Source organism: Eumetopias jubatus, unplaced genomic scaffold, assembly GCF_037043125.1.
Source record: "Eumetopias jubatus isolate StellerSeaLion01/CBP00866 unplaced genomic scaffold, mEumJub1_p1.0 scaffold_4, whole genome shotgun sequence".
Classification (NCBI taxonomy): domain Eukaryota; kingdom Metazoa; phylum Chordata; class Mammalia; order Carnivora; family Otariidae; genus Eumetopias; species Eumetopias jubatus.
Window position 1 is genome coordinate 86,149,565 of NW_028274810.1, and position 23,735 is coordinate 86,173,299.

Here is a 23,735-nt window from a genome sequence, read left to right on the forward strand (position 1 = left end):
ATGTCTGCCCTAGCCTGAAACCATGTCACCTCTCAGCTCCAGCGCCACCTGCTAACACATACCAGGGTCCTAATTCCAAATTTCCGGGGGAAAGAAGGTGACTATTTCAGCTCGGGTGAGGGGTCTGCCCCTGTCCATTCGGTCATGGCTGGGAACTGCTGAAGCCCACACATATGGAAAAGGCATATTCAGGGAAGAGGAGCCTGGGCTGGCAGACCACCCCCAAAATTGTGTACAGCCTTGACAGCAGGACTCAGGTGTGGGGAATCCTCAGTTCTCAGGGAATCCAGTACTAGGTTTGGGTGGACAGTTTAACCTCATAAAGAAGATCCCAAATAGAATCCAGGATATGAAATGGATATAATCAATGAGGTACTATTTTTACTGAACTATTGAACCATGTGCCAGGCATAGTTCCAAGAACTGGATAGGTATCCACTCAATCTTCCTAATAATGCTATGAACCAGGTCTCTCGTCCCCTTTGAACAGATGGGAAAGCAGAGGCACAGAGAGACTTTAGTGATAGAGCCAGTATTCCAACCAAACATTCCAATACCACGCTGCACCTGTTCCTTAACTACCTAAACAAGGTAAGGATATAATTCCCGTTTCACAACAAGGAAAATGAGGCTCAGAGAGGTGAAGTAAAACGAAGTACCAGGGTCACCTGGCTAGAAAGTAGCAAAGCCTTGGTTGCAGTAGTTCGGCAACTCGATCCGTCACCCAGCCCAATACAGGTTTTTTAAAAATGGCTTTATCGAGATATAATTCACACACCATATATTTCACCTGTTTCAAGTGTATAATTCTGTGGTTTCTAGTATAGTCACAGATACGTACCACCTTCACTACGGTCAACTTGCTGACTATAATTTTATGGATTCCTCCATCCCAAAGAGGGAAGTGAATAGCCAATAGTCATACAGAGAGGAGTTGGCAGAATGCAGGCCACCGCCTCAACCACTGTGAGAATGCTTCTGGAAACCCCCATGGGGATAACTGTGCCTCAGAAAAATTGTCGTGGCGCAATGGCGCAGGGCAGAGCTGGGAGGAGGCAGGACAAGGAAGCCCCCACCCCACGGACACAGTGACTGTCCAAAGCTGCAACTCTGGCCTTTGGGACCTCCCCCGCCTACCCAGACAACCTCTTTTCTTGCTTCTCTCCTTTACTCTTTTGACAAACACCTTTAGTCCTTCAATCCCCAGTTTAAGTATCTCCTCCTCAGAAAGGCTTCCCTGATTCATGCTCCCAGGCTGGGCTAAGTGCTCTGCCAGGGTGTCTGCTGGACATCTTTTCTTCACAATAGTATAGTTCTTCTCCATCTTGACTCCTTTGCTTTTGTGCAGTCCCCTCAGTGCTAAGTGCATGGACTTCAGTTTTTGTTTCTGTTTTTTAAGATTTTATTGATTTATTTGACAGACCACAAGTAAGAGGAGTGGCAAGCAGAAGGAGAAGGAGAAGCAGGCTTCCCACTGAGCAGGGAGCCCCATGTGGGGATTGGTCCAGGACCCTGGGATCATGACCCGAGCCGAAGGCAGATGCACACTGACTGAGCCACCCAGGCGCCCCATAAGTGCATGGACTTTGGAACTAAAAAGGCATAGATTTAAATCTAGGCTCTGTCATGTCCTAGCTCTGGGACCTTGGGAAAGCACATAGTAGGCCCTTCAAGAATTCCAGTTTCTTTCACTCTTTCCTTCTGGTTTCTTGGAAGGTGACTGTTAGCCTCAGTTTGCTTTGGAATCCTGGTGTCCTCATGACCTGCAGCCAGTTCCTCAGCCAGTCGTCCTTCGGAAAATCGTTCTTCCTTCCCTAAATTCAGCTCAGACTTTGCGGTTTGGGTGGTCTTGACCCTAAGTCCCAGGAGTGGCAGAAGACACAAGGCTGGTCAATCCAAAGTCTGTGTCTTTTGTCACCAGTGATTCGTCCAGGGTTGGCCTGTGTCTTAATCAGAATCCCTTCATGAAATTTGTCATATGGACATTAGAAGGAAGAAAATCTCTCTCTCTCTTCCTCCCCCAATCCTCCCCCCGCCGCCCCACAACCCCACAAAACATGAGCTACATGGCATTGAAGACTTGGTATTCCAGCAGCCATCTTGCTGCCTGAGAGCAAAGCCAAACAGAATCAAATAAACCTGAAAGATGGAATAAAAGAGAATTTGATGCCCTCCTGGATCCAGACATGCCTGAAGTCCCACTGGGTTCCCATTTTCCTTAAATTGGTACAGATTGGAGTTCTGACATTTGCAACCAAAAAAAATTCTGATCACCAAAACATGGGCTCACTCTAATAGGCAGAGAGAGTGATTGGATCTCTAGGGGCCTGAAGACAAGCCAACAAGCTGTGGACAGTAGAGTAATGAGAGGCAATGAACATCGGGCCCTTGATGACTTCATTAGGCTGCTGAATTAACCAACCCTAGACCCCATCTAATTTAGGTCTTCTCATTATGTGAAAAAATAAAATTTCCTTATTGGTTAATTATTTTTGGAGTTTGGTTTTTTTTATGACATGTAGCCAAAGCCCTCCTTTTTTTTACTAATATTTTATTTATTTATTTGACAGAGCGAGAAAGCACAAGCAGGGGGAGTGGGAGAGGGAGAAGCAGGCTCCCCCCTGAGCAGAGAGCCCGATGCGGGGCTCGATCTCAGGACCCCGGGATCATGACCTGAGTGGAAGGCAGACGTTTAACCGACTGAGCCATCCAGACATCCCTCCTTTTTTTTTTTTTAAAGATTATTTATTTATTTGAGAGAGAGAGAGAAAGAGAGAGTGGGGGAGGGGTAGAGAGAAAGGGGGAGAGCCTTTCAAGCATACTCCCTGCTGAGCAGGGAGCCCTACGTGGGGCTTGATCCCAGGACCCTGAGATCACGACCTCAGCTGAAATCAAGAGTCGGGCTCTCAACTGAGTGAGCCACCCAGATGTCCCCATCCCTTATTTTTTTTTAATTCTACCCCCAATGTGGGGCTCAAATTCATGACCCGAGATCAAGACTGACATGCTCCTGGGGCGCAGGAGTGGCTCAGTCAGTTAAGTGTCTGACTTTGGCTCAGGTCATGATCTCAGGGTCCTGGGATCAAGACCTGCGTTGGGCTCCCTGCTCAGCGGGAAGCCTGCTTCTCCCTCTCCCTCTGCAGCTCCCCTTACTTATGTGCACTCTCTTTCTCTCTGTCTCTCAAATAAATAAATAAAATCTTAAAAAAAAAAAGAGTGACATGCTCCACTGACTGAGCCACCCCGTCACCTCCAAAGACATCCTTAAGTTGGTCTCCAGCCATCTCCCCTTAATTCCTGTGATGTTTGCAAAGGATAGCATGGCTGTGGGGTGACAACTTCTGGGTGGCCCAAGGAACAGTGTTTCTCACAGTTAGTCTTGCTCTTCTGGTGCTATTTTTTCTCACAGACCCTCTCAGACACTTCTGGACACATTCCTGATTCCTGCGTTCATCTGAGTATCACTAGCACTTAGCAGATTCCACTGAGGTTTGGGGGAAACAGGACAAGTTCAGCACAGTATGGACACCAACTTAAAATGATCTAGAAGACATCACTGTCCTAAAATTTCATGGGCCATTACTGCCAAGAGGAATTTCTTTCTGGCTGTATCCCTCTTTGGGAATCAGCTCACTACATGTCCTCCAGCCTTTCCCTAGCTCCATTCCAGTTTCATGCAGTCTACTCCAAAACCTCTCATACTCCATAACACAAAGGATTTTCTCCTCTGGACCAGACCCCAGGCTAAAGGTCAGGCTGAAGCTGACCCACTGAATACTCATTAACATGCCCTTCAAAACAAAGGACAAAGTACACTTGAAAATTAAGGGTGTTTTTCCCTAACAAAATTAAATTCTTGGGGTGGGGTCCCTTTCCCACCTGCTTTGGGGAAGCTCAAGAGAATATTATAAAACATAATTCTCCTGTCTCGAACTTCCAGGGACTGTGGGGATTTCCCCCCCCCCCACTTCTAGCTACACCATAACTAGTGGCCCCTGTGTAAATATATATTTTTAATAACAATTTTATTTGAGATATAAGTCACATATCACAAAACTTACCATTTTAAAGCACACGACTTGGTGGTTTTTAGGATATTCATTCACAAGGTTGTGCAACCATAGCTGCTGTCTAATTCTGGAACATTTTCATCATCCCCAAAAGAAAGTCGCTACCCATTAGTAGTCACTTCCTATTTCTTTCTCCTCTAGCTCCTAGTGGTGACTTTACAACTGATCTTAAGGGCAAACATTTAGTCTTTGATTATTAAGTGTGATGTTAGTGTGGGTTTTCTGTAGATGCCCCTTTATCAGGCTGAGAGAGTTCCCCTCTACTCTTATTTGTTGAGGGTTTTTATCATGAAAGGGCGTTGGATTCTGTCAAATGCTTTTTATCATCTACAGGCGTACCTCGGAGATACTGTGGCTTTGGTTCCAGACCATTGCAATAAAGCAAATATCGCAATACAGTGAGTCAAGTGAGTTTTGGGGTTTCCCGGTGTGTGTAACAGTTATGTTCATGCTGTATTGGAGCCTGTTATGTGTGTGATAGCGTTATGTCTAAAAAAAAAATGTACAGACCTCAATTAAAAAATACTTTATTGTTAAAAGATGCTAACCAACAGCTGAGCTTTCAGTGAGTCATATTTATATAACGAATATAATAATAAGGACCAAGTTTGAAATCCCGAATTACCAGAATGTGACACAGAGACATGAAGCGAGCAAATGCTGTTGGAAAAACAGTGTCGACAGACTTGCTTGACATGGGGTTGCCGCAAACCTTCAATTTATCTGTGAAGTGCAGTGAAGCCAAGAGCAATAAAACAGAATAAGCCTGATTTGAGACTATCGTATTTAATATGGCATATTCCACTGAGTGCTGTGTAAATATTACCGTAATGTTTTAAACACACTCCAGATTGCTGTGTTAAATCATCATCTTGGTTTATAAGCTCAGGTGGGCCTCATTTTAAGGAAGTTCGATAGATGACAAACCAGACTTATACAACTATAGGCTTGGTTACTTAGGTGAACAGATTTTTTTTTTTCTCCCTCTGCAAAGCTTTCCTAAAGGAGAAAATTCATTGTGAGCATGCAAAAATGAGATGCTTAGGCTTTTTAGGAACTATCTTTAGTATCAATCCCTCTGAGTCTGAAAAAAGCTACAGTATGCATGATGATGAGTTGTCTTGGTTGGTGGCCTAACTGGTCAAAATGGGCCTCACTGCAAAGTCTAAACCCTCCTCAGGGATCCTGGAAGTCACCAAGGCAGGGGTGGAATTGATCACTGGCCTCTTGGAGGCAGGAGTCTCCTCTTTTTATTTTATTTTGTTTTACCTTATTTTATTTTATTTTTATTTCTCTTGGCAGGAAAATAGAATGAGGTTTGAATAGAAATAATGGTCCATAGGAGTCCACCTGCTCCCTCCTATTATTATTATTATTATTTAATTCTCTCTTCTGGAACTTTCTGCCTCAAGAGGAGAAGTGGCTGCAGCAGGTCTCACTCCAGAGGAGTTGTGCATTCAGCTTAGCCAATTACCACCTTGAGGACATCTATTTTTGTGTGTCCACCATTCTTTCCTTTGGAGGAACTTCCATCCACCCCATGTGATGCTTGCAGGGCTGCCAGTCACAGGACTCTACCTCCCTGACCACAGGTATGACTCAACTTTAAGTCAACTAGACTTTCTCAGGGCTTTTGAAGCTTGAGTGGAGACATGCAGGGATGAAAGTTAGTTGGAGGTGAGTCATTTGATGTGTTTACTCTAAAGCACTGGTTCTCATATGTGGTCCCTGGACCAAAAGCATCAGCATCTGGGAACTTGTTAGAAATGCACATTCCCGGGCCCTACACCACACCTCCTGAATCAGAAATTCTAGGGTAGGCCCCAGCAGTCTGTGTTGTTTTGTTCTAAGTTTATTGATTTTTTTTTTCTAGTAATCTCTATGCTCAATGTGGGGCCCAGTTTGTAACACTAGGGGATCAATCACGATTTTCTAAGCAAATCATGAAATTGCCATTTCTAGTGTCCCCAACCTCCCAAGCCGGGAGTGTCCCTGTGACTCAACCAAAGAGAGTGTTAGGGAAATCTAGTGCGGGACTTCTGGGAATGCTCTTGCTTTCCTAGTAAAGAGCCACGACTGGAGCCTCCCCTTACTTGTTCTTCCTACTTTGGAATGTGGGCGTGCTGCCTGGAGCTGGGCAGCCATCTTATGACTGCAGGGGCGGGGCAAGCGTGAAGGGGAATGCTGGCAAACTGCAGTGAGGTTGAGCCAGAGAGAACCAAGGCCAGAGGCTGCCTGCCTTCAGACTTGCTGTTACATGGGCACAACCCAAACCAAAAACACCTGTTTGTTGAAGCAGTTTAATAACTGGCTTATCTTCAAAGGTTCATGGCCATTCGAAATCCTTCCAGACTTTTTCTATGTGTGTATTTACTTTGTAAAGGTATAAAATACATACACTGCTTTGCAACAACCTGCTTTCCAGATGTACAGTCAATAATGTGCAATAGTGTACAACATTAAAATCACAGGCAATATCGTAAGCATCCTTCCCTGACACGTCTTCTTGCTTAACACTTTTCATTTTGATGACTGCAAAATATCCACTGTATGACTGTAGCATCATGTATTTACTCAGTTTTTTATCATTGGACATTCAGGGAGTTTACAGGTTGGTTTCTTTTTCTTTTCTTTCCTTTCTTTCTTTCTTTTTTTTTTTTAAGGGGGGGAGTTTTGCTCTTATAAACAATTCCATAGAACATCCTCGAAACTAACTTGTAAACTTCTGGACATATCCTTGTAATGACATTCCTGATTATTTCCTTAACTTCCTAGAAATGAAATGATGGGGTAAAAAAGGTAGTAAATAACATGCTCTCTTAAGTAAAATGATACACTTGCCTTTGGTTTTGTTTCTGCTACTGTGAGTAACCAGCCATTCATTTATTCATTATCCATTCACGTAAGAAGCCCACAAGGCTGTGCTAAGCACCCAGGGGCACTAAATGGTGAGTCAAATGTGGTCCCTGTCTTCAAGGAGCTCCTGATGAAATGGCGGAGACAGGCAGGACAACAGGCATGACACAGTGGACTGGAAGGAGTAACAATTGTGGTAGGCAGCTTCTGACAGAGTTCCAAATGATCCCCACCTTCTGGTATTCATGCCCGTGTAATTCCCTGCCTATGGGAGTGGGCTGAACCCAGTGAGTTGCTTCTGGTGACAAAAGTGTGACAAAAATGTGACATAATTGCTTCTAGTGACAAAAATGTGGCAAAGATGATGAATGTCACTTCTGTGATTAGGTTACGAAGGACTGTGACATCCACCTTGCCAGCACTCTGTCTTGGCCTTCTCATTTGCTTGCTCTGATGAAGCCAGCCTTCGTGCTTGCTTGACGGAGAGGCCCATGTGGCAGGGAACCGAGGGAGGCTTCTGGCCACCTTGAGGAACTGAGGCCTCAGTCCAGCAGCCTGTGAGGGACTGAAGCCTGCCGACAGTCACATGGGCTAGGAAACAGTTCTTTCCTAGTTGAGCCTGAAGATGACCGAGGACTCAGCTAAACCATGCCGGACGTCTGGATCCACAGAAACTATGGGATAAGGAATGCATGTGGTTTTAAGCCAGTCCATTTTGGAGAAATGTGTCATGCAGCAATGGATAACTCCTACACGAGGGGAGTGGTACAAACAAGCCCAGTGTGAGAGAGGTGTACACGTGAGCGTGGGGCACCCATCTGCTGTGGCGGGAAGGGTTGCCTCTGGTAAGATGTCCGAGAACAGTGCAGGCTTGCGTTGCAATTGGCAGGCTAAGAAGGCATTCGTTTGGGGAAGAAGGAAGAGAAGGCATTTCCAGGCAAAGTTTGCAGAACAGTGGAGCTTTGTGTCCATTTCCCAAACCTGTTACCAGCTCACTTGTCACAGCCTTGATGAAAGGCAAAATTTTAATTCCAGTAGAGTTCATACAGTGTTGTGTTAGTTTCATGTGTACAATATAGTGATTCAACAATTCTATACATGACTCGGTGCTCATCAGGATAAGTGTCCTCTTAATCCCATTCCCCTATTTTATCCATCCCTCCACCCACCTCCCCTCTGCTAACCATCTGTTTTTTAGATTAGAGGTGAATATACTGTGGAATCACCAGAGCTTAAGTTTCAGGGTACCTCACCTGCTCATAACCCTTCCAAAGCCCAGGAAGGGCCCAGGGAGTTTTGTATTCTTTTTCTTAAAGAGGTCTCATCCCTTCTGGCCTCTGTCTCAATGGATCTGCCAAGACCTTTTCGCTATCCCTCATTCAGCCCTACATCTACAGCATAGACTCACCATTTTTTTTCTTTTTGTATTTTATTTGGCTCTGTTTCTTTGAAAATTGTTTCTTAGCAGCCAAGCCTTCCCATCCTGCCTTCACTTCCTTAAACCAACAGCCCTATTCTCGAACTCTTTAATCATCTTGACTGCCGCTTTTGACATTTCTCAGTTTTCTTTTTCAATAGTGGTGTCCAGAACGGATGTGTTTTTCTAAGTAGCAAATCTGGCTCCTGACCAAATGGCATCTGAGCAGGAGCTGACTAAACCCCAGGGATAGACTCTCTGCCCTGTTTTGTCCCACCCCAACTTCAGAACGACAAAGTTTTGGAGAAATAAAAGAGAGGGTATCTAGAAAGAAGGTAGAAGGGTCAACAGGAGAGGGGGAGCCTTGTTATTTCCTTAAAGGTGGGACCTCTCTGTTAGGATGCTGTTGGCCATATTTCAAGATGGTGATGGTTTCCCAGAGGGAAGGAAACTGACACTATCCATCCCTACTCTGCCTCAGGAACCTGGACTTTCTCGCCACTACCTCATGGAATTTTCACCACATCTCTTCAGGTTAAAAGCAAGACTCCCCATTGTATAGCTAAAGAAACTGAAGTTCAGAGGTGAGAGACAGTGAGCATGTAGGTCCAGGCCCAGCTGACTTGAGAGCCCATGCCCTAGCCCCACCTCAGGACGCCCCATCCTTTACTGGTTCTCTTAGGGGGCATATCACCTACATTGAAGTTCTAGATGAAAATTGGTGGGCATTGCAGCAAACTCCCACCTGGAAATAACTTTTATAAATGAAAACTTCAAGTAGGCTAAAGTCTTGTTTGTGGAAAATATGTCTAAATGAAGAAGACACACCAGTGCTCTGAGACCCATCCTAGGGTTGGGATTCACTTCTAGAGAGAAAAAAAAAATGGCAAGAGAAGGCAGGAGATCTAAGCCCCAAACTAGAAAATTGGGATTGAGAGGCATGGGGTTAACAATGAAAGCCATGAAAATAGCAAGCACTATTTACCAAGTGCTTACAAAGGACCGGAATGCTTTCTATCGTTAGTGCATCTTAATCTCAAAACACGTCACCTAAAAAGGTAGGATTAACATTCCTACTTTAAAATGGGAGCCTGAGGATGAAGAAATTACACACAGGGAGGCAGTAGTGATGCAGAACTTGAACCTAGGTGTGTCTGGTTCCAAAGCCATTGCTTTTAACCATTGGGCTTTACTAATTCCAGGAGAATAGGGGTGGGAGAAGTCTAGTTCCTGTGAATGAAGTTAACCCAGCAGAGTGGGGGGTTGCAAGTGCCATAACTTGAGAGGTATGGATTCGGGGTGGCTAGGGCTCCCCCAGACCCGGTTCTCCAGGGCAGGAGAGGTGACTCAGGAGACTTGGGAGCGAGCAGTTGAATGCCGTGGAAGAAGCTCTTGGGGACCAGAGTGAGTGGAGAGAGGCAGAGTCTGTCATATCCATTGACTTCTCTCCAGATTGCCTCAGGAATTTGATGGGTAGGGGCTTAGGCCTCAGGGATGCTGCTATGAGGCTGGACCAGGAAGCTGGAGTTCCCTGGCCCTCCAGGTGCTACTGCCCCAGAGCGCTGGAGCCTCACACCTGTGTTGGGATCCTGCCCTTCCTCCTCCTGGGACTTTGGCTTAGTGACTTAACAACCTTAAGCCCCAGTTGTCTGTAAAGTGGGGATAATCAGAGTATATATTGTCAAGTAATAAATGATAATTGGGTCGTTGGGAGAATTCAGTGAGGTGATGGATACGAAGGACTAACCCAATGCCTGGGATCCTGAACTTTTGGTAAATGGCAGCCATATTACTATGAGATCTCATCCTCTGTGGAGCAGGTAAGGCTTTTCCTACTTTCCACTTATTTTCACTCTCATTGCCTACTTTGGTAGGTGAGACTGTAGTTCAATGAGGGAGTAAATTTAATGCCTCTTTCCTTTTTCCTTTGTTCACACCCTGAAAGCTTTTTATTGGTTTTATGGTTCACAGCTCATTTCACAATTGTGATTTGTCTCTTGCCTGGAAGATTTTCTTTTTAAAGATTTATTTATTTACTTGAGAGAGAGAGAGCATGAGCAGGGGAGAGGGGCAGTAGGAGAGGGAGAAGCAGACTCCCTGCTGAGCAGGGAACCCGATGTGGGACTTGATCCCAGGACCCTGGGGTCACGACCTGAGCTGAAGGCAGACGCTTAACCATCTGAGCCACCCAGGCATCCTTGCCTGGAAGATTTTAACTGTCATATAAAAGCAAGAGATTTTTCATGTCAGGAATTTTCTCTATACCACTTTCTTTAAAAAAATTTTTTTTTTAATTTTAAGTAATCTTTACACCCAACATGAGGCTCGAACTCACAACCCTGAGATCAAGAGTCGCATGTTCTACCAACTGAATGAGCCAGGCGCCCCATATGTCTCTTGTAGACAAAACACTGGATCAGCTATGGTTCATTGGTTAAAAACATCAGTGACTAATTCTGGTCATGATGACAACAACAACAACAACAACAACAACAAAAATATGTTATTGGGAAGATATGGAATAGCTCACTGAAGAGAAGCCTGGCAGTCAAGCCTCAGCAAAAGCATACAGGGTAGCTCCAGGGATCTAGGTAGTAGGAAGTGATGAGCAGTTTCTCCAGGAACTATCAGATGTACTTTGTGTTGATCTACCCAAGCTTAAATTCTTCCAAGAGACTGTTTGATTGACCTGAGTTGTGTTGTGTACCTACGCCCTTGTTCAGGGAAGGAGAGGGCACCTTGATTGAAATTCATAGTAAGTGAGCAGACACCGGGGGAGAGTAATTCTCGGAAGGTAGGTGGAAGTGCTGTTACCGGAAGAGTGGTGTGAACGCTGGGTGGACACAAATAACAGATGTCTTCTGCAAATACTATTCTGTCTTGAAATATCAAGATTCAGAATTTTTCAAGTGTTCTCAAATATGCAGAATTGTTGAAAGAATAAAACAATGAACACTTATATGTCCATCCAAATTCCACAATGCTAATATTTTGCTACATTTGCTTTAATTTTGCTCTGCATTTTTTAAATTTGGGGAGCTATTTGACAAGTGCAAACATTATGGCCCTTTACCCTTTAAATACTTCATGTATTTCCCGAGGATAACACTACTCTCCTATGTAAATGCAATACCATTACCACACCTAAAAAAGTTAATAAATATTCTATAATATCTTACAGAAATTTCATGTTCAAATTTCCTCAATTGATATAAGAATGCATTTTATAGATTTTTTTTCAAATTAAAGGTCAAATCAAAGTTCACTCGTCGCACTTGGTTGCTGGGTCTCTTTATTCTTTTTTTTTTAAGATTTATTTATTATTTGAGAGAGAGTGGGGGCAGAGGGAACAGGCAGAGGGAGAGGGAGAGAGGGAATCCCAAGCAGACTCCCCACCGAGCCCAGAGCCCAATGTGGGGCTCAATCTCAAGACTCTGAGGTCATGACCTGAGCTGAGATCAAGAGTCCGATGCTTAATCGACTGAGCCAGCCAGGCGCCCCTGATTTAGCCTTTTTTAAGTGTACAAGTCGGTGGCTTTACATACACCATCAGTACTATCTATTTTCAGAAGTTTTGCATCATCCCAAACAGAAACTCTGTACTAATAAACAGTAACTCCCTATTTCTCCATCCCCCAACTTCTAGTAACCTCTGTTCCACTTTCTGTCTCTATGTATTTGCCTATTCTAGGTAATTCATCAAGTGGGATCATACAATATTTGTCCTTTTGTGTTTGGCTTATTTCAGTTGGTATAATGTTTTCAAGGTTCATCCATGTTGTAGCATGTATCAAAATTTTATTCTCTATGTTGCTTTTTTATTTTTTATTTATTTTTTTAAAGATTTATGTATTTATTTTTGGGGGTGGGGAGGACAGAGAGAGAGGGAGAGAGAATCTGAAGCAGACTCTACTTCCCGCGGAAGGCTTGATCTCATGATGCTGAGATCACGACCTGAGCAGAAACCAAAAGTTGGATGCCTAACTGTCCCACCCAAGTGCCCTTCTGCATTGCTTTTTAAAATTAATCTGTCAGTGTATTTGCCTTGACAGCACATATACTAATTTCAGTCTATTAGAGTCTTCTATTTATTTTCTTAGAACTTTTTTCACATAAAGGAATGTATTTGGATGTATTAACTAAATTGAAGAGAATCTGCCCAGACTTTTTTTGACGATTTTATTTATTTATTTTAGAAAGAGAGAGAGCGAGCGAGCACATGTGCAAGTGGGGGGAAGGGACGGAGGGAGAGGGAGAGAGAGAGAACCTCAAGCAGACTCCCCGCTGAGTGAGGAGACCAACGCAGGGCTCAATTTCTTAACCCTGAGATCATGACCTGAGCTGAAATGAAGAACCAGATGCTTAACCAACCGAGCCACCCAGACACCCCTGCCCAGACTTTTATACTGGTCAAGTTAATTAGATCTAACTCAACAAGGTCATAATCAGTGGCTTAATTTATCACTAAACCAGGGGGAGCCTGGGTGGCTCAGTTGGTTGAGCATCCAAGTCTTGGTTTCAGCTCAGGTCATAGTGGCAGGGTTGTGGGATTGAGCTCCTTGCTCAGCGTGGAGTCTGCTTGGGATTCTTTCGCCCTCCCTCTCCCTCCCCCTCTGCCCCTCCCTGCGAGCACTCTCTCTCTCTCTCTCAAATAAATAAATATTTTTTTAAAAAAGAAAAAAATTATCATTAAACGGGAATAAAATTAACCTTCCTTAATGAACATAGTTTACAACTTTAAGTGAATAACCACTGTTTTCTTTTTTAGAGAGAGAGAGAGAGAGCATGAGCAAGGGGTGAGGGGCAGAGGGTGAGGGAGAGAGGGAATCCCAAGTAGGCTCCATGCTCAGCAAGGAGCCCGATGCTGGGCTCAATCCCACGACCCTGAGATCATGACCTGAGCCCAAACCAAGAGTCTGATGCTTAACCAACTGTGATATCCAGGCAACCCCCTTCTCAGCTTTCTTTTTTTTTTTAAGATTTTATTTATTTATTTAACAGAAAGAGAGTGAGAGAGGGAACACAAGCAGGAGGAGTGGGAGAGGGAGAAGCAGGCTTCCCGCTGAGCAGGGAGCCCGATGCGGGGCTCGATCCCAGGACCCCGGGATCGTGACCTGAGCCGAAGGCAGACACTTAACGACTGAGCCACCCAGGCGCCCCCCACTTCTTAGCTTTCTAAACAAAGGCGAATAGATAACCCAGTGCTTGGCATTCTCCAAAGCTACTTGGATTAATGGCTTCTCACCTTCTCAAGTTTCCTTATAAAGATCAGGATTTTAGGGTCTATTACAATTTTTTTCTGTATTTCTATACTCATGAAAGCTTCATAGCATAGCTTCTATATCTTCATTCTTTTCTGATTTTTAATCATTTATATAGGTATGTATCTGCATAATTCCAAGCACTCTACATATTTTTAATTCTTATACAACTCTATGAGAGAAGGACTTTTTCCCTCCTCTTCCTCCTTCTCCTCCTTCTTTGATAGCTTTTTAAAATCTCCATTTTATAGGTGCAAAATATGAGGTACTGAGAGGTTATGTGACCCATGTGATGTCATACAACTCTCAGTGGGAGAGGCAGCAAATTCTGGGAGAAAAGACACAATTTCTCTAAAGAGGCCTTGTTCTTTTTTTTTTTTTATGTTATGTTCATCACCACACATTATATCATTAGGTTTTTTTTTTAATTTTTTTTTATTGTTATGTTCATCACCATACATTGCATCATTAGTTCTTGATGTAGTGTTCCGTGACTCATTGTTCGTGCATAACACCCAGTGCTCCGTGCAGAACGTGCCCTCCTTAAGACCCATCACCAGGCTGACCCGTCCCCCCACCCCCTCCCCTCTAGAACCCTCAGTTTGTTTGTCAGAGTCCATCGTCTCTCACGGTTCGTCTCCCCCTCCGATTTCCCGGCCTTGTTCTTAATCTCTACACATTCTCACTTTAGGAAAAAAGAAACAAACAGAAACAAAACAACCCCAGCAAACTTGTCTGATATGTATAACATAGAAATGAATGGTCTCCTTCATCCTTATCCGTAAGAATTATCCATTGCTGTTTATGTTTTAATTTTAAATCTAAGAGAGTACAAATACACAGATAACAGCATTCTTGGGGGACACAGACATAATTAAAAACAAATAATCTATTATCTAGTTGGCAGAAAACTTCCGAGAAGCTTCAGTCTGACCCATCTCTAGATTGGAATGGGGGATGGAGAAGGCTGTAATTGGACCGGGATAAGGGCAGAAGACGACTCAGCTTAGTTGTGGGCAACTGGCCAAGAGGGGAACCCAGGGTGGGAACAGGAGGTCGAAGTGGGTCAGACTAATGCTAAATACGGTGAAAGCAGGGGCAGAAACCAGGTATTCTTAATCCCATTTTATAGCTGGAAAGCACACTGCTGCGGGAGGAGGGGAGGGACCCAGCAGAGGAGGGACTCTGCCTCTGAAGGGTTCCTACTGAGATGGTGCCCCAGGGCCCTCCACTGGGGGTCCTGCAACAACTGCGCTTTCTAAGCTTCCAGTGATTCCTGGGACTGGTCATATTCACCCAGGTCCTGGAAGGCTGTAGAACTGTCTGGAACTCCAGGCTGTCTGGGAGGAGTTAAAGGCAAGGACATCAGGTGCTCAGATATCCATTAGAGGGACTCTACTATAGTCATCAGGTGAGTACGGAAAGGTCTACCTAGAAGGCAGAGATAGTAGGAACTGAGCATTTTTTATTTTAATATTATACTTTCTCAGGTTTCCCCATAGGAAAGAAATCATTCTAGGTGTTTAAAGCAGAAAGCAATTATTTTAGGAAAATAGATGTTTAGAAAACCGTTGGCAGACCTGAAGGAGAGAGCATCAGGAGGCCAACCGGGGGATTATTGATCTCAAGAACATACCTCTCTAAGGTTCAGGAGTCAGAAAGCTATGACCGGGGAACTGCCTTCCTGGTCTCTGTTGCTACAACTACCTTTCTAACTCATGGAACTGGAGATCAAGACTGAAATACTGACACAGAAAAACCCCACATCTCCAGTGATAATCCTATTGACCAGTAGAAACAACCAAAGTGCAGGAAAATGGCCTCTTTCTCCTTTCTCTTGTAAATCTGACCCAAGTGCCTCTAGTTGGCAATACCTAGTTTTCCTCCAGAACCCTAGCTGTCAGGGAGCCTGAGAAGTGCCATCTTTAACCTTCCCACTTCTGCAGTATAGGAAGGCTCACTAGAAAGAAGTGGGAGTGGATATTGAGCCCCAGCTGAACATATGCAACACACAACATTTCTGACCACAGATTGTTTAGAATGTGAGCTCCACAAGGGCAGGAGTTTGATCTGATTTGTTTTCTGCTGTGTCCTCAGAGCCTAGAATATTACAAAGTGGCTGCAAAATAAATAGGTAGCTACACATCAAAATGAATGTTTACCCAGGAGCTCTTCCAGTGAACATCAGGCAGACTACAGTAGAGGCAATAGGTCTAAGTTACTCTCACAATGACTGGGTCTATCTGGATGACCTCTATGGCTGCTTTGACCAATAGACTAGGATGGAAGTGTTCCTGTGTCAGCATAATACTCTCTAGCTCCATCCATGTCATTGCAAATGGCAAAAATCTCATTCTTTATTGTGGCTGAGTAATATTCCATTGTGTGTGTGTGTGTGTGTGTGTGTGTGTGTGTGTGTGTGTAACATCTTATTTATCCATTCATCAATCTATGGACACATGGGCTGTTTCCATAATTTGTTTATTGTAGATACCGCTGCTATAAACATTGGGGTGCATGTATCCACTTGAATTAGTATTTTTCAATTCTTTGGATAAATACCTAGTAGTGCAATTGCTGGATTGTAGGGTAGTTCTATTTTAGATTGCTTTTCAAAAAATTAATTACTGTGGCAAGAAACACATATCATAAAATTTACCATCTTAACAATTTTAAGTGTACAGTTTAGTGTAGACTGAACAACAATTCCCCTCTGTCCCTGGTAACCAGTCTTCTACTTTCTATATTAATGAATTTGACTACTTTAGATACTTCCTGTAAGTGGAATCATACAGTATTTGTCCTTTTGTAACTGGCTTATTTCACTTAGTGTAATGCCCTTAAGGTTCATCCCTACTGTTTTTTGTTTCGTTTTTTAAATATTTTTATTTATATATTTTTGTGAGAGAGAGAGGGAGAGAGCGCGTGCGTGCACGCGCATTATATGGGGGGAGGGACAGAGAGAGAAGCAGGCTCCCCGATGAGCAGGAGATGAGCAGGGAGCCCGATGCAGGGCTCGATCCCAGGACCCTGGGATTATGACCTGAGCCGAAGGCAGACACTTAACTGACTGAGCCACCCAGCCACCCAAGATTCATCCCTATTGTAGCATGTGACAGGATTTCCTTTTGAAGGCTCCATAGCATTCTGTTGTACATATATTCCACATCTTGTTTATCCATTCATCTGCTGGTGAACACTTGGGTTGCTTCGACTTCTTTGCTATTGTGACTAATGTTGCTACGAACATGGGTGTGCAAATATCCCTTTGAGACTCTGTTTTCAATTCTTTTGGATATGTACTCAGAAGTGGGATTGCTGGATCATACTGTAATCCTTTTTTATCTCACCAACTATAGATGGCTTTTAGGGGTTCGGCTGTCATATGTATAATAAGATATTGTCTTAAATACAACAGAGAAGTGAACAGACACAAAACCCGGACCATTGTGCTTCAGATATATCAGTCAGGAGAGTTTAAATTGATAACTGTTAACAAAATACTGAATCATACACTCATTATGTTTTTTTAAAAATGGAGATATATAATTTACAGATCTTATTTTTAGATACTTTCAGTGTAATGAGGCTTGTGTTTTGATTTACATTTGGATGTGTTTAGAAAGACCTGACTATAGGGGCATCTGGCTGGCTCAGTTGGAAGAGCATGCAACTCTTGATCTCAGGGTCATGAGTTTGAACCCCACATTGGGTGTAGAGATTACTTAAAAATAAATAAATAAACTTTAAAAAAGACCTGGCTATAATATTTTTAGACTATTTTATTGTTTTTTTAAAAAGATTTTATCTATTTACTTGAGAGAGTGAGAAAGAGAGAGAGAGAGAGAGCACGAGAAGGGGGTGGGGCAGAGGGAGAAGCAGTCTCCCTGCCAAGGGGGGTAGCCCCATGTGTGGCTGGATCCTGGGACTCTGGGATCATGACCTGAGCCAAGCGCAGATGCTTAACTGACTGAGCCACCCAGGTGCCCCATTTTTAGACTATTTTAATAGCCTTTCTTTTGTATTAAATTTTGAATGAAATATTTGAAATATTTCAAGTCTACAGAAAATAATATAACAAATATCTACTTAAACCCAACTCAAATAAAACCATATTTTTTGGCATATTTCTTTAGATCTCTCCCCAAGAGTAGTGCAGTAGGTCAGGAAAAAAAAAAACAACCAATAAACATTTCCACTTCTACTGTCTGTGACAGCAAGTAAAGATTCATGAAATCAGAGAAAAGAAACTAGTAAATAAAATGAATTCATACATGGCTACATAAGCTCTTCCTGCAGTTTGAGAGAAATCATGGGCTCTGAAGTCACATAGACCTGGGTTCAAGCCCTGGGTTTGCTTCTTGCCAGTTGTGTGGTCTTGAGCAAGCTCTCTAACCTATTTTTTTTTAAGATTTTGCTTATTTATTTGAGAAAGAGTGCACATAAGCAGTGGTGGGGGAGGGGCAGAGGGAGAGGGAGAAGCAGACTCCCTGCTGAGCAGGGAGCCTGACAGGGGCATGATTCCAGGACCCTGAGATCATGACCCGAGCCGAAGGCAGATACCCAAATGACTGAGCCACCCCAGGCGCCCCTCCTTCACCTATCTTTGCCTCAGTTTTCTCATCTGTAAGATGGAGATAATCATAACACTCCCAAGTTTGTTGGGATGATCGAAAGAGAAATATGAACACATATTTACTATGTACAGTAAGTGACACAGAGCAAAACTTCAATAAATATTAACTACTTATTTATTGAGCACCTACTATATGCCAATCACTCTTCTAGTACTGAAAATTCAGCAGTGAACAAGAGAGATAAAGATCACTACAGGGGCACCTGGGTGGCTCAGTTGGTTGAGCACCTGCCTTTGGCTCGGGTCATGATCCCAGAGTCCTGGGATTGAGCCCCACATCAGCTCCCTGCTCAGCGGGAAGCCTGCTTCTCCCTCTCCCTCTGCCTGCCACTCCCCCTGCTTGTGCTCTCTCTCTTTCTCTGTCAAATAAATAAATAAAATCTTAAAAAAAAAGACCCCTGTGGAGCTTACTTACTAGTGATGAACAATAAACAAACAAGGTAATTTCAGATAGTGATAGCGACCCTGAGGAAAAGGTATGGGAAGGGGATGCAGGAGCTACTTTGGACAGCAGACAGGAGGCCAGGCGAGGCCTGTGGGAAGGCTTCAGGGGTGCATTTAACTGAGAGTAGCAGAATCAGTCATTGGAAGGTTTGGGGAAGAATGTTGGAGAGAGCAGGAACAGTATGTGCTTAGGCTCTGAGGTAAGAAAGCTTGTGCAGGAAGAAAAGATAGGATGGCTGGAACTGTATATGAGGGGAAGGGAGGCTGGGCATGACATCTGAGAGTTAGGGAGAATGGGTCAAGAAGGGCCTTGTGGACCATAGATTAGAGCTTAGATTTTATTTATTTATTTATTTATTTATTTATTTATTTATTTTTAGATTTTACTCTTAAGGGACTGTGGAGACATTGGAGGGTTTTTATTGTTAGTAGTTACAACACACTTTGCCCTCGGGAGGAATTCGTGTGCTTTTCTGTGGCCCTGTTCTAGAATTATGTACATGTATATGCTTTAGGAATAACGGTTCTGGGAAATAGCACATTGGTTACTCATGGGCTCCCCCTGGTGGAATTGTGGCTCAGCTTGCATGGTTTCAGATGAGCAAAAGCAAAGTAAATGGGCAATTTATCTTTTCGGTCAACAAACATTAATTGGGCACCTACAGTGTGCTAGGCTCTGTTCCGGTGCTGAAATACATCTGTGAAAAAAACACAGACACCTGTGCCCTCCTGGAGCTTACAGTTTGGTGTGTATATGTGGGAGAAAGACATTCAACCAAATTTACCAGCAAATTGTTGGATGGGATAAATGTTATTTGAGAAAAAATAAGTGAAGAATTGGGCTAGGAAGTGCAGAGAGGGTGGTGGTGCTTCAGTTTTAAATACAGTGGCAGGGAAATTCTCATTAAGAGGGTAACATTTGAACAAAGATGTAAAGGAGGTGACAGGGTGAATGATCAGTTATCTGGGGGAAGAGCATTCCAGGCAGAGAGATCAGCAAGCACGAAGGGCCTGAGATTATGTGCAGGTTTCAGGAATAGCAGGGAGGCCAAAATGTCTTGAGGTGGGGGGGTTAATGGAGAGTAGGAGGTGAGGTTAGTTGTACTTGGGTGGGGGGAAAGAGGTGTCACATGTTGAGGGGCTTCTAGACCAGTTTAAGGATTTTTTTGTTTTCACTTGAAAATAGTAGTCCAGGGGCGTCTGGGTGGCTCAGTTAAGCGTCTGCCTTCAGCTCAGGTCATGATCTCAGGGTCCTGGGATGGAGCCCCACACCCGGCTCCCTGCTGGGGGTTGGGGGGAGTCTGATTCTCCTTCTCCCTCTGCCCTCTGCTTGTGCTCTCTCTCTTGCTCTATCTCAAATAAATAAATAAAATCTTAAAAATTAAAAAGAAAATAGGAGTCCATTGGAGAAGGGACATGATCTGCTTAAGGTTTTAACAGAAGTTTGCTGCTGTAATAGATCATGGAAAAGTAAGGGTATAAAAAAGAGCAGTCACACATAGTCTGTGGCTTTTACCAAGAGAAGCAGTGAATGGTCAGATTCTGAACAAATTTTGATGGCAGATTCTGCAGAACTCACTGATGAATTCAACCTGGGGGTGTGAGAGGAGTCAAGGATCTTAGTAAATGACATTACTTAATAAATTGTCATAGGAAGAGATGATCAAAGAATATACAGCCAAAAATGTAGGAAAAATGTATTTTAGGGGTGCCTGGGTGGCTCAGTCAGTTGGGCATCCAACTCTTGATCTCAGCTCAGGCCTGATCTCACCGTGGGGAGTTCAAGCCCCACACTGGGCTCTGCGCTGGGCGTGGTGCCTACTGAAAAAAACGGAAAAACAGAAAAGAAGTATTTTAGAGGTGTATCAAGCAGTTTAAAAATAGTGTGTAAATTTTCTGGATTTTGTGGTATTTGTTAAGTTTTTAAAATTTGTAGTTTGTGATTTCTTTTTTCACTCCAAGGATTCATTTTTATACCTCATATTATATTTGTAATTTTGGATTTTTTTTTTTAAACAGGGCCCTCAAATTGAATAAATCTCAAGCCTCCACAATACCCGAATTCAGTCCAGCTCCTTGCCCATATTTGGGTAGTAATTTAAAGTTAGTGAAGCATTAATAAATATTGTTTCTGACAAAATTATCACATAAAATAATGTGCACGAAATAGAAGTCATTGTAAGATTACTACAATATTAGAAATAAACTAATATTGGGAATTAAAACACCACCCTGGCTTCGCCTCCCCACCAGTGTCTTCCAAAACTTCTCACCCATTCTTCCTCCCACAGTTTTTCTAAATCTATCTCATACATCCGGCATTTCTTCTCACGATCGCTTTGGGGAGGCAGGCATTACACGAATTTTAAAAGACCTTCTAAAAATATGAATGCTGAAATCTTTATCCGGCTGCTTGTGCATCAGCTGCGCCACCGCCCGCTCGCAGCAAGAACCAGCCTCTCCGCACGCTCTGACCAGGCTCCCAGCAGGGCGTAACCAGGGGCGGGCGTAACTAGGGGGCGGGGCTCCCGGGATGGCGGAGTGGGCTGGGTCTAGGCCCTTCCTCGCCCCGCCCCGTGAGGCCTGACACATGCGCCCAGAGGCTTCTGGTGGAACGAGGTGTGGATTGTGAGGTGACCCTGGCTGCTGACTTCCGGTTCCTAGGGATGCGCATCCGGGTCACGCTAACGCCGCGGTTTCCTCTATCCGCTTGGTTCTGCTGTGAGTCTGGACCAGTACCCATGTCCTGCTTTGGGGCCTCTGCAGCCTTAGGGTGAGTCCCCGCCGCGACAGGGTCTGAATGCGGCTGGTTGATTGCAGCCTGTAGGGGGACGGGTCAAAAGTTCTGTCCCGGTCCCTGTGGGTGGGGGTTCTATTTGCCTGTCCCTTGTCCCTGTAATGCTTCCCTCACTTTAGCCCTTTCCCTTGCCGGCCTCGCCTTTCACCTCCCCTTAGCCTTGCCTGTCGCCGCGCACCTCTCGCCTGGCTGTTTTCCTCGTCTTCATCCGCGGGTTACAAGCCCCGTTTTCTTGCCTTTTGCCTCAGCGCTTTCCTCACCACTGCCTCTCGCTTTTCTCCTCCTCTCACGTTAGCACCTCCCTGGTATCTCGCCGTTCTTTCCCTTACAGGACTGCCCACCTCCTCATTGTGCTTCCCCTCCTCCACTGCGAAACTGAGACTGTCTTTCTGGGGTCCTAGGTCCCGTCCCCCAACTTCCATCACCTTCGACCACTGTCCCTTCCTGGGACTAATAGGTGGCATTTGTGCTTCGCCTGGGGTTCTCCCGCCTTTTCTTAGCTAGAGGAGGGCTTAGCCAAAGCCCCAGTCTGGGCCGATTTATCTGTCTTGGGGGAAGTTTTGCCTTGAGGCGTTGTGTTAGACGCAACTTTGGTAACTTCGGTAGTTAGGGAACAACAAAGGCGTTCCCAGTTCTTTGCTGAGCACAGTGTGGGGGGGGCTCTCTCTGGAGAGGGCTAACAGGTGGCAGGCACACGGATCTGCTATGGGCTTGTGTGGTCTTGTTAACTGACAGGCCATGAGGACCTCCTGTCATTTTTGTGTTCTCTGTTCCATGAGAATGGATGGGCACAGCTGAGGCAAAAATGCAGATATTCTTGGGACTATCACCTTTTTTTTCTGCATAGGCTTTACTTACAGGACGGTTGCTATGACAAAGGACAGAGTTTCTTGGGAGATTTTTAGCCCCAGATTTGTAAGCTTATTTCCAAAAATTTTAGTGTTACTGAAATGTTTTCTGCTAAGGAGTGCACTATAGTAATTTCAAAGTACAATTTCTTTACTTGAGCTCAGTGTGCATATATATCTTTATCCTTACCTCTTACAAATTGTTTCTTTACTTTTATGGTATTGACAAGTTTTCTGTTTTTCTTCCCGTTTCTTCATAAACCAGCCATTACACTACATTATTACTATTATTACTATTATTCTTTTATTTTTTCTTTACTATTTCCACCTTAGTCTTTTTTTTTTTTTAAGATTTATTTATTTATTTGAGAGAGAGGGAACAGGAGCAGGAGGAGCAGAGGGATGGGGGAGAGAGAATCTCATGCAGACTCCCCGCTGAGATTGGAGCCTGATGCTGCTGGATCTCACGACCCTGAGATCACCACCTGAGCCTAAACCAAGAGTCCCGACACTTAGCTGACTGTGCCACCCAGGTGCCCCTCCACCTTAGTCTTAAAACCACCTCTTTCTCACTTGAGACTTAGGTTTCTCTTAAATTTCTTAAATTTCTCTAATGGCTCTTAGTCACCTCTAAGATGAAGAGATTGGATTTAATAGTGGTTAGTATCGGGTTTCTCAAATTTTGTGATCTGAGGTATATTTTGAGACACAGGGTTGGATGATTTTTATTTTTGTTTTTCTGATGTTTATGGTGGTGTCTAGCATTTTATTGCAATTTTTTTTTGTCTGAGCAGCTTCTGAAATACAAATCGTGCTCTGAAATTTAGTACTTAAGTGAACAGAATAAATACGGCTTTGTGTCTGCTTCACTTTTGACTGGTGAGTTACAGAAAAGTTTCTCTCATTATATGATACATATACATACACAGGCATAGCATAGACCTTGGCTCATTCCAGAATTGGGCTGCTCCCTTCAGCTATTTTTAGCAAAGGACTTTGGAGCTTGGCCATATTAGTCCTAGATGCCACAGAGAAGGACCCTTCTGGTTGGTGTTCAGGCCGGAGCTAACTGCTGAGGGAAGACCCTTTGAAAGCTCCTTACCCATACCTCTTCCCCAGCACCTATACTGGAAACTCTAGCTTCTGTTCAGCCTGGCCTCATCATTTCTGCATCCTCGAAAACTAACCCCAGTGAGTATGGGCTGACTGTTTCCTCACCTCCAGCTTTGTGGACTTTTTTTTTTTTAGCCATGGGAACTCCATAGATAGACTTATATTTGGATTGATTCAAGGCTCTCTTTCAACCTTTTTCATTTCTGAACTTTTTATTTCTTGAGCATGTCTAAGTCTAAACCTAGATGGATTTCTACAGTTTACAGCTGGAGGGAACCATTGAGCTCAAACTT

At 43.9% G+C, this 23,735-nt stretch overlaps 1 protein-coding gene across 7 annotated transcripts in view; it reads left to right on the forward strand.

Moving 5' to 3' along the window:
* The first annotated feature begins 4,213 nt into the window (after nt 1-4,213).
* The window catches only part of EYA3 (EYA transcriptional coactivator and phosphatase 3), a 122,898-nt gene continuing 103,376 nt past the window's right edge, over nt 4,214-23,735 (forward strand). For 3 of the 7 annotated variants that reach the window (XM_088022539.1, XM_088022540.1, XM_028113625.2), the window contains exons 1-2: nt 4,214-4,477; nt 5,373-5,662. The gene's annotated coding sequence lies outside the window, so the exon portion shown is untranslated. Of the gene's footprint in view, nt 4,478-5,372; nt 5,663-21,337; nt 21,458-23,735 lie in introns of those variants that run through there. The other 4 variants (XM_028113624.2, XM_028113629.2, XM_028113628.2 and 1 more) reach the window with 2 other exon arrangements.